The 11454-nt window shown below is 39.5% G+C and overlaps 1 pseudogene; it reads left to right on the forward strand.

Moving 5' to 3' along the window:
• The first annotated feature begins 2596 nt into the window (after nt 1-2596).
• On the forward strand, nt 2597-3705 carry LOC120112721 (abscisic acid receptor PYL4 pseudogene; annotated as a pseudogene).
• The last annotated feature ends 7749 nt before the right edge of the window (nt 3706-11454 follow it).

Consider the following 11454-nt stretch of genomic DNA (forward strand, 5'->3'; position numbering starts at 1 on the left):
TCCGAAGGCGCTCGGTCAGAGAGCGCCGATCAGAGAGGCGCTCGACCAAAGAGCGCCGACCAGAAAGGCGCTCGACCAAGGAGCACCGACCAGCGGTCAACCAGAAAAACGCCCGACCCCACAACGAGACACCCCGCCGAGCAACCGGCTCGGCTCGGCACTCGTGCCGAGCCCGTGCCTTAGCCAAATATCCAACCTCCGCCTAATCCTCTAGAGGACCTGACAACCAAATACACAACTCCACCGTACTCTGTTACCATCCTTAAGCCATTAAAGCACGTGATCTCCGCAGGCCTTCGGCACGCCTGACCATTAATGCGTATGACCCCAGCGGGCCTCCGATTCACTCAACCATTAAATGAACACGGCTCAAGATGATCTCCGAATCACTGGACCATCAAAGTGTATGGCTCTCCCTGATCACCAGTTCACTCAGCAATCAATGCACTTGCCATCTACGAACCCTAGGCCCACCACGGCCGGCGGTTCAACCACCCCAACGGGTCCGATCAACCATGACAGCTCCCTGACTCCGGTCTGATCCGGCCTTATTCTCCACAACGCCATTAATGAGCATGATCGTGCCCAATTATCACGAAAAAGACAAATTGCCCTGTCACCTCCCAGGTAACATAATATCTTTCTATAAAAGAGAACCTGGGGGAGAAGGGAGGGGGGACAGATACACAAACGGATACAGAAACAAACATTCTCCTCCTTTACTCCCCCCACATATTAGCCTCCTCTGACTTAAGCTTCGGAGGGCCGGCGCCGGAAAACCCGGCCACCGGCTTTCTTGCAGGATTCTCCAGGAGGACGCCACCAGCCGACGCACCGCCACCCACTGTCCCGGCAGCGGAGCTCCTCCCCTCTCGGTTCGCGGCCGCCCCCGGGTCCAATTTCCAGCAACAATGGTCATGACCTGGTGCGTAACTATGAACCTCAAACCCAAAAAAGGCAGTATAGTTTTGTAACCATAGCAGCATGCTTGAAATATCCAATTCAGTTAGCATTTAATCTCTTTTCTGAATTATATTTATCTTATTGTGTATAACTAGAGAATCTTAACTTCATGCATACTTCAGTGATAACTTTCCAAAGGATATGTATATTACATCACTCCTCGTACGGTAAAAAAACAGAGTGACATCATAATATATATGTAAATGGGTCGAATGGTTTTGAGACGCATACTTTGATATAGATACTTCTATATGGTATCTATATTATTGATCATTATAGTTTTTTGGTGCTGAAATCATAAATTCTCGGATGTTTGCTAAGAATTTTGGATTCATTTTATAATCAAGGTGGAATACTACGACTATTGACCAAGAAAGATGCATAGACTTGACAGTACATCTAAAACATCTCATTCATTATTAAACTTTTTTATTCTCCAATAATAGTATTTTTTTTTTAAGCATCTATCCGGAAAATGTTGGAGTTACCTAGTTATCCTCGTCATGCTCCCAAAAATACGACTTTTTGCGAGTATTTCATTGCTCTCTTGGCAATAGGAGGATGCGTGACATTATATGCACAAATCCAAAAATTTCTATAGGAATGATGCAGACAATAGATGAAGCATATATATAATAATTCCATATGGTTGCTTGTTTTTGACCCAATGTGCCATCTAATCTTGCATGTAAAAATGATAGTTATTTCGGAGCGGACAAAAAAAATTTAATATCAATGTGAACAATGTTAATATGAAGGATGATACAGTGCTGATTAAAAAATAATAAAAGAACCCACTTGTTAAAAGATTACATCCGCCTCCTAGCTATTTACATAACGTATTTATCAAACAAGAAAAATAATCTCTAGATTCTAATCTAGAGAGTAAAATTCTATTTTACGGGAGCTATCAAACAGGAGACGCAAGTGTCTAGAAAAAAACGAAACGCAAATACTTCAGTTTTAGAGGAAAGGTATTTAGATAATCTTAGCACAAGCAACTGGCTCTTTTGCAAGATTATTTTATCATCTTTAACATCATTTTCTCCCCAGTTTGTAATCAACTCACAATCCGACCACCTTCCTTCCACACAACCCATTGGAACACCTCCCAAAGTCCCAAAACCACCCTCCAAAATGTTTCAAATACATACATATATATATATATATATATATATATATATATATATATATATATATATATATATATATATCAAATTAAAATAAACAAACATAATTTGCATAACTGTAAAAATAATACTCGAAAAGACCACTGAGGAGGTAGTACGGTCAGAACAGAGCTTTGATTCCACCGGAGTAGCCGAGATTCGAAACGCGCATGCATCGATTAAATGCGGGGATCGAATGTCCCCCGCCTGATTTGCTCGATGGAGTTGCCATCTTATCTTCCGTTATTTAGGTGGTGCTGGTGTGACGTACTCACATGGAGATAGGGCTGCCATGCTGGTGGGGCTCTACTACGGATGGGGATGATATGAGTAAAAAAATGTTCTACCTGCATTGAACACTTTCCAGCGGAAAGGAGGCCTAGTGGGGGTTGTTATGTGGGTGAGGTCCCCCCCCCCCCCCCCCCCCCCCCAAGGATAAAAAAAATAAATACTTGAAAAGAATTAAAAAAAAGAAAGTTCTCTCCTTTACGGCATGTGTAATCCTCCTCCTAAAATCTCACCAAACCCTCCCTTCTCTCACTCTCCATCTCCTCTCGTTGTCTTCGGTCGGAAGAAAGAGGAAGCGGAGACGATGCCCCAAACAGCTCCCAAGCTGTCCGCTCCGCAGCACCGCGTCAGCGGCCGGCCGGAGGGCAGCGGCGGCGCCATCCCGCAGCGGTGCACCGCCCACGACGTCCCTGACGCGGTGGCGCGCCACCACGAGCACTCGGTGGGCCCCCACCTGTGCTGCTCGGCGGTGGTGCAGGCCATCGCCGCCCCGGTCGCTACCGTCTGGTCGGTGGTCCGCCGTTTCGACCAGCCCCAAGTCTACAAGCGCTTCGTCAAGAGCTGCGACGTCCTCGACGGCGACGGCGACGTCGGCACCCTCCGGGAGGTCCGCGTCATCTCCGGCCTCCCGGCCGTCACCAGCCGCGAGCGCCTCGAGATCCTCGACGACGAGCGCCACGTCATCAGCTTCCGGGTGGTCGGCGGCGAGCACCGCCTCAACAACTACCGTTCCGTCACCACCCTCCACCCAGCGCCCCCGCCGCCCTCCGCCTCCGCTGCCGAGGAACACACTGCGGTCGTCGAGTCTTACGTCGTCGACATCCCCGCCGGCAACACGAGGGACGACACGCGCGTCTTCGTCGACACAATCGTGCGGCTCAACCTCCGGTCGCTGGCCCGCACCGCTGAGAACCTGGCCAAGAGCGGAGGGGCACCAGCGTAATTATCTCCGAACCTCGATGTCGTTTTCTTCTTCCCCGGTTTCCACCACCCCGTACCCACTTGAAAGCAGACGACGACGACGGCTGGTAGAAAAATAGTGTCGCTGAGCTCATCGGAAGTAGCCTCTTCTCAGCAATATATTTTTTCTTATCTTTTCTTTTCCTTTCTTCTTTTTGCTTTCTACCGATACAAAACCCATTGTGGATACTCTCTAGTTCCTAGTTTAGCTTGTTTTTTTTTTTGGTGTAACTAGTTTAGCTTGTTCAGACCGCCTATAAATGCTCTATATTATGTTATTTCTACCTATATAGTAGTAGAGTACAAAGTTTTTGTTACTTCTTTATTTGTGTTCAGTGCAATGTGCCTCTTGGTTTTGATCAATGTGGTTGGCAAGGGATATCTGATTCTGCTGAGCTGTGTGGCCTTTCCATTGTGTGTGTGTGTATATATATATATTGGAGTATAAAATTAACATTTCGATACTCGACAATGGATGATGCACCACCTGGTTGGCCTCTTTGGACAGGCGCATGGGATGTTATGAAGCATCGTTAAACAATTTTTTGATCCTATGGTGAAGTCTGCAATCGTGACAATGGCCGTTCTTTTCAGCAGAGATCAAGCTCAGGGACTGTTTTCTTCGATTTTGAGGTGCCTTTCCTTGCTGCAAGACTAACTCCGCGGTTTCTACACCAAGAATCTTGCTTAGAATACCATCTTCTTTTACCTTTTCTTTGTTTTTGAGAAGTATGGTGCCGATGAAAGGACCCAAGTGCTGCTGTTGGTTGTGCTTCAAAACACCATGCAGGATGAATGCCCTCATGATGTCTTTTGATTATACATCATTGTGGAAGTGACTCAGTTTTAGGATAGGAGTTTTGGTTCCATCAAAGTTATTCTGATTTTTGTTTTTAGAGAGAGAGAGAGAGAGAACCGAAAATTTGATAAATATCTATTATGTTGATGATGTGAAAAAAAAATGCTTCTAAATTCATCAATTGGCCTTCTTTTTCTTATTTCGATTTAGCCCCAAATAACTGAGGCAACAACTTTTAAGAAATTGACTGATATAATAAATGAGGTGATGCAGGACTTTATCCGAGTCGCATTCATTAATTTCTTTTTGGATTGACTAACTAATCATTTAATTAATTATGAGGTAATGCTTGCTATATGTCAAGTTTCATGAATAAAGTTCTTGGATATTGGGACATGATGGAGGGTGAAATGGTAGATCAGCTCTTTTTAATTTTTTTGTTTAGCTCTCAATTTAATGGTACTAAAGGCTTGTATCTCTTTCTAAAATAGAGGTTTTTTTTTTTTTTTTAAACACTACAATGGAAATATTATGGGAGTCCCCACTAATTTAAGCATACGAGGTGCATGTTGCAATTAAAATACCATTTTCTGGTGATGGGGAATCAGCTGTTAGATGGCTATGCAACTTGACCTTTGACAACTTGTGGTGCAAAGTAATGCAAGTGGGCATAGTTTTTTTTTTTTTTTTTTTATAATGTTTTTAAAACCTTTGTCCTTTCAATTCCTTTTGTTCTAGACTCTTCCTATTGCTTTCCTTTCCCATTTTTAGTGAAGAGGATGGCTCGCAAGTTGGATGGCAAGTGGGCAGGGAAGCTTTTGATTACCCCCGTTCTTTGCTTACAGCTAAATCCTCTCACGCCACCTACTTTTTGAATGGCTCACAAGGAGTAGATAAGGTTCTTATTCTTTTTCTCGGATAAAACAAAAAAGGGGAAACAAAAACAAGAAGAACAAGGTACTCTTCGGCCTTAATTTCTGAATTTTGTATCTCACTAGTTTACTTAAACAAATATGGTTCAGGTTAGAAGCCATGCATGAAAATTTACAATATTTTTGTTGGTAACCCACCTACCTTGTAGTAGGAGAATTATTCTAGCTTGGTTACGGTTGCAGGCACTGCTCATGGGTTATTATGTGAAACTAATAAATTGATAGTTTAGCTGGGTGGTCTTCCCAATTGCCCCTTATCCAGGATGCTTAGTGGATTCAATCATATGGACAAATAGTGATGAAAGAGAAAGTGAGTAAACTAATAAAGGATAATTGCGGTGGACACATAATTCACAGCTGTTTTCTGATAGAACTGAGAGGTTAGTTTAAGATGATACATTCTTCTCTTGCTTAAGAGAATACTGAAGCAATATTGGATATGGGATGGATTTATTTATCAAGTGTAACTTTCCTCCCACTTAAAGGAATTTAAAAATGCATTTGATCAAGTCAAGTGCTTTCTGTCAACATTTGAATTCTACAATTGAGTAGTATATGCTCTCTCCACATTTGCTAATTTTAAAAATCCTTTCTGCGTCCAGTTAGAATAATAACATGTTTCATGAATCACAAAATTCTAACACGAGTTGCATTGGTGTTTAGCAGGAAAAGAAGCCTTGGCATTTCTTGAACGAGATCAGGAGAGCATTTCCCAGTGGTGACATTAATCGACAAATATAACATCATCATGACATGGTGCTTGGCAAATTTTAGTGCGATATCACCAAGTGCAATTTGAAAGCTTCTTGCATCTGACTCCAATTCAGACAGTAGTTGAAACAGATTCTCTTTATCTTTCATTAGAAGTTGATTAAGCAACCAATCTTACTAATTATGTTTCATCATGACCTCAGACTAAAAAGCATTTTCTGGCCGATTTAGTTGTCTAAAATACCTAAAAATATTTTTTCAGAAAAAAACATACCTAAACTGTTGTGCTGCATTTTTGGATTACAAGCTAACTGTCAGAAAAATTTTTCTACAGTTCACCAAGTCCAATGGAGTTTTACAAAATATATAGTATCATTAACCACATGTACTCGTGCAGTGGCTCACCCAAAACTCTAGTTATGGTTACTATAGGTATAAATACAAGGCTTCTCCTTTACAACTCTTGGGTGTGTTTAAAGATCTTCTTTTTCCTTGTTCATAAAATAAGCTTCTGCATTAATATTGTAGTCATGTTAGGGTAACGTGAGCAATCAATATTCCGAATAATTGATTATCCCTCTAGGTCTTGAAATGCTAGTTTTAGGTCGCCTATTTGTTAATTAAATAATTTGGAAGAGGCTATTAATCTGCGCAACTTTTTGAAATGATTACATGAAGATAATCTGTTATGTTAGTATGAATGAAGGATTCTTTCGGTGAACAGTAAAAAAGTTTTATGGATCGATCCTAACTCACCATCAAAGTTGTAGAAATTAAGATGCCGTGCAGTGGGGGTTGAACCAACGAACCTAGAACACACTACCAGAGAGTTGAAAATTGTATGATAAAAACTTCCCTAAGAAGCATCAAGGAATTAAGAGGTCGCCCCATGACGTGAACTATGTAATATTATTTGCTCAATCAGGCAAGGTAAGGCAGAAGGCTTTCCCTTGATATTTCTAATGACGAGAAAACCCCTGCATTGTGTTGGATTTAGTACCTATTCCAAATTTAATTAATGTTTCCTTCCATGATTAGTAGTCTTAGAGGTAATAAGGTTAGGAATTAAAAGATTCCAGACTTATGTCAATTCAAAAAGATTAAGAGTTCTAGGATAATTTATATTGTCTTTTAGTTTGTCGTCGTCGTCTTCTTCTTCTTGTAAAAGTATCTATAAGACATTTTAGAATGGTACTTTTGCCCTCCCTTATTACTTTGGTAGGACTCGTGACTACCAGAAGAAGTTTACATGAGTTAACCAATTTCTGCACTTCCGCACCAAGATTGTTCAAAGTCTTACACTATATTTTGAGAGAGCACATTAGGCTGTAAGAAGCTATGAGCATTGGTCTCGGTCCAAAAAAATAATCAATCGGATCAGATTCACTGTTGAGTTGGCAGACCAGTTCAACCATAAAGCAACACGTGCAAAAGATGAACAAAAGAAAAATGAGCGCAACACATGTACATTTGTGCATAGTGCTTCGCAGTTGGACAAGTCCACCAGCTATGAATTTGATCCAACTAAAGATTTTATCTTATTGTGGGGCCTCTAAAGCAGTCACCATGATAAAAGTAATGAATTACTATGAATGGGCTGACTTGTTCTAGTCTTTGAACGGTTTTGGATTCAAGGTAGTGGTGCTCAGCCTTGGATCAATTGCAATATAAAAGCGAACATTTTGGGGCAACTACTTCTGACGATCCACAAGTGGCCGGCCATATGGTCATAAAAATGCAGATATAAAGAATTTTAGTCAACTTGTTCACCTAATATTTGTACATGAAGCATGAGTAAAAAGAATTCATTATAGATTGATAAGACATCTGTCATATGTGTCAAGCGCATGTACTATTCGTTGCCTTCGTCGTCAATACCATCTCCTGCCAAGTCCAAGGCCCGATCCTGTAGAAGAAGGTTATATGAAGTTGTCTATAGTTTGCGTGTTGGAGTTCTTAACTAGCAGTCTAGCATCCTGCGGGCATGAGCTCACCTCGTTTAATAAATTTAATGGAAACTCTTTTATTAATGGTGACTCCATAGATGGTATTCATACTTGTTTTGGACTTTTAAATCTCCATGGTACTTCATCAAATAAATAAATAAATAAATAAATAAATGTCCGTGGTCAAGTTTTGTTTGAGTTCTTCGTGCTAGTGGAAATTAAGATGGTGTTTGTTTGTTTATCATGTATTAAATTGCATACGAAGGAAAACAAGATAAAACATTTCACAGAAATTCCTAAATAATACTGATTTATGTTTTATTTTTAAGCAAGTTCTATGCTTTATTATTTAAAGATTGAAAACTTGACTTTTATGAGCTAATGGATTGACAAATCGAAGCACAGTTTTGCAATTTTGGAAGAATAGTCTTGCTGAGATATACTTAAGAGGAATACATGGTGAATTGCTTTATACGAAGACAAACAATGCTCTATATAAAAAAGTTTTTGACATGGTTTAGACAAATACAGATATTAAGATATGCATTACTTAGAAGAGCAAGAGCAAGGGAGGGAGAACCAGGAATTGTAACTTGTTCGTGAGCTTAAGGTTATAACGTATTACTAACTATTACAAACCTAAAGCCCAAGAAGAAGGAGAAAATGCAATACTTGGAATGTAGTTATAAATGTTATTATTTTTTTAATGTAATTTTGATTTTATATGGTCATTAAGACTAGCCAATCCATATGATATGATAAGAATAACATCATAATATAACTATTGTATCAAGATAATTGGAATTGAACTATTCAAATAACTACAATAGAAACCAAACAACATATTTCTTTTACTTGAGGTTAATAGACTTTGTAAATTTCTTGGAAATTGTTTAGTAATTTTTGAGAGAAGCAAATATTTAGTAATATTAGATAGAAGATAAAAATGTGTTAATAGCAAACTAAATTGGTGAAGTTTTTGATTGTCATAGCAAATGACTTGAGTTTTTTTTATCAAAATTAAAAGGAGGAGGAAATATTTGATGGATGGTCGTAATATTAGTGATCAACTTGTGATATTAATTAAGGAGATGTGTTTATTAAAAAAATATGTTATATCAGAGAGAAAGCAAGGTGTGTTTTTCTCAAAAATTATTGCCTGCACTGCATGCACCAGCATGGTTGTGCATGCAGCCAATTACAGTCATTGGTTAGCATGATAGTGCACTGTGATGCATGCTTGATGAATGAAACCCACAGACTGATGGCCATGATTGGCTGCGTGCATGGCCACGTGGTGCACACAGTGTAGGCAATAATTTCTCGCTCTTCCCATCGAGTGTGATGTGGAGTCAGAAATGTTAAAAGATGGAGATGCATGCACCATAGCAGAGTATCAAGCATCTCTGGTTGTATGAGTTGGTGAAATGCTGGTGAAGTACCAAAGTCTTGGAGTGGTTATTAGTTGAACCAGACCCACTGCTCAGCTGATGGACCAGTCCAACCGTGAAGCAACATGCACAATGACAAATGAAAAGAAAGAAGCGTGATGCATGCATGTTTGTGCGTGTTGCTTTATTGTTGGACTGGTCCATCAACTCAGTGGTGGACTTGGTCTAGCTAAAAGTCCATCTAGGTCTTGGCATTATCCATGTTCTTCTCCACCCATTTCACCATTCTCTCCAATGGTAACCGATACAGGCCCTTTTTTTTCATCTCTACAATGTCCTTGATGTCACCTTAAAAGGACCCTCGCCTCTAAACCACCAAGAAATTACAAGAAAGATGAATTGCTAACAAGAGACGTAAAGGGAAATGGGCAAAGGAAGAAAATTATAGGATCTTCAACTTCCTTCATGTCATCCACAGAAGTAAATGTCAAAGACCAAGATGTCAACTCGCTTCTAATCCCCATCATCCTTTTCAGAATATTTGAGTTATATGATATATATATTTTAGAAAAAACTATACCGACACCTCTTTAAGTTTGGACTACTTTATATTTGGACCTCGAAAGTTTAAAAAGTGTCACCTAGCCACCAAAACTTCAAATTTATTGTAATATGGCACAACCATGTATCTGGATCATAACACCGTTATTAGAGTAAAAAAGATAAAAATACACTTGATTCAGAAAGATTGTCTTTTGTCATTCATCTACCTACACAAGTCTCAAAGCATCCCATCCTTTATAATCCATCAACTTGTACAGATCTTAAAGCACATCATCCTCTATCATTCATTCACCTATATAAATCTCAAAGTGCTCCATTCTCTACTATTCATACACTTGCATAAATCTTAAAGTGCTCCATCTTTTATTATTAATTTGTCGATACAGATCTTAAAGTGCTCGTACTTCAATCATTCATCCAATGAACGGATCTCAAAGTGCTCCATTCTTTTTCAGACATAACACATTGCACAGATCTCAAAGTGTTCCATCTGTAACCTATTTGCCTGCACAAATCTCAAAGTGCTTTGTCTGTGATCCGTTCGCCTATACAAATCTCAAAGTGCTTCATCCTCTATCATTCACCTGCTTGCACAGATGTTAAGAGTGCTCTCTATTCTCTGTCATTCATCTATTTGCTTAGATTTCAAAGCACTTTATCTTCTATAATTCATCCATATGCACAAATCTTAGAGAGCTCCATTCTCTATCATCCATCCGTTTGTATAGATCTTAAAATATTTCATTCTCTATCATTCATCTATCTGCACAAACCTCAAAACACTGCATCTTCTATCATTTGTCCGCCTATACAGATTTTGAAGCACTCATTCCTTTGTCATCTATCTACTTGCACAAATCTCAAAATGGCCCGTCATTTTGCACAGATCTCAAAGCAATCCGTCCTCCATCATCTATTTGCATGCATGGATGTCGAAGCGCTCCATTTATTATCATTCATCTTCCTGCACATATCTCAAAGCACTTTGTCCCCTATCATCTATTCGCATGCATAGATGTCAAAGCGCTCTATTTACTATAATTTATCTGCATGCATAGATCTCAAAACACTTCATCCTTCATCATTCATCTTTCTGCATAAATATCGAAGCACTCCACCATCTATCATTCATCTATTTGCACGGACGTGAAAGCATTTCGTCCATTGTCATCCATCTCCCGTGTTTCAATTTACACCAAAACAAGAGCCCTTGCTAAGCTAGTGGGAAGGATAGTTTTGAGATTTTATAAAAAAATAGTTATCAAATGATCATGACAAGATAATGTTTTCTATTAGATCGATAGCCGAGCCATATTGTAACGAAATTTGAAACTTTAGTGGCTAATTGATATTATTAAAATTTTGGAATATAAGTATAATTTGCCCAAATTTGGAGGAATAGCTCTATAATTTTTCCAATAGAGAATGGTATCCAATATAGATAAGTATGTTTTGCGTACCATATGTCTTAATATTTGTAGTTCCCCGAGCAAGTTCTATTTGACCTTGTTGGAGGCCACAATTGATCAAATTAATTGGCGACACAAATATTAAAAAAATAAAGGACATAGATATAGTAAAGATCTTGTTGGGGGAATAAGGTTTTTCCCCCAAATGACACGAATGCCCCAAAGAAGCCGCACAATCGTCGACCCTGGAAGGCCGAAGTCGGCACCCGAACTCGGAACCTCCGACCTAAGAGAAACCCCAATGCCCGAGGCCTACTTTTGT

The sequence above is a fragment of the Phoenix dactylifera genome, chromosome 14 (assembly GCF_051530095.1).
Source record: "Phoenix dactylifera cultivar Ajwa chromosome 14, Ajwa_hap1_PhDact_Kaust_v1.1, whole genome shotgun sequence".
Lineage (NCBI taxonomy): Eukaryota > Viridiplantae > Streptophyta > Magnoliopsida > Arecales > Arecaceae > Phoenix > Phoenix dactylifera.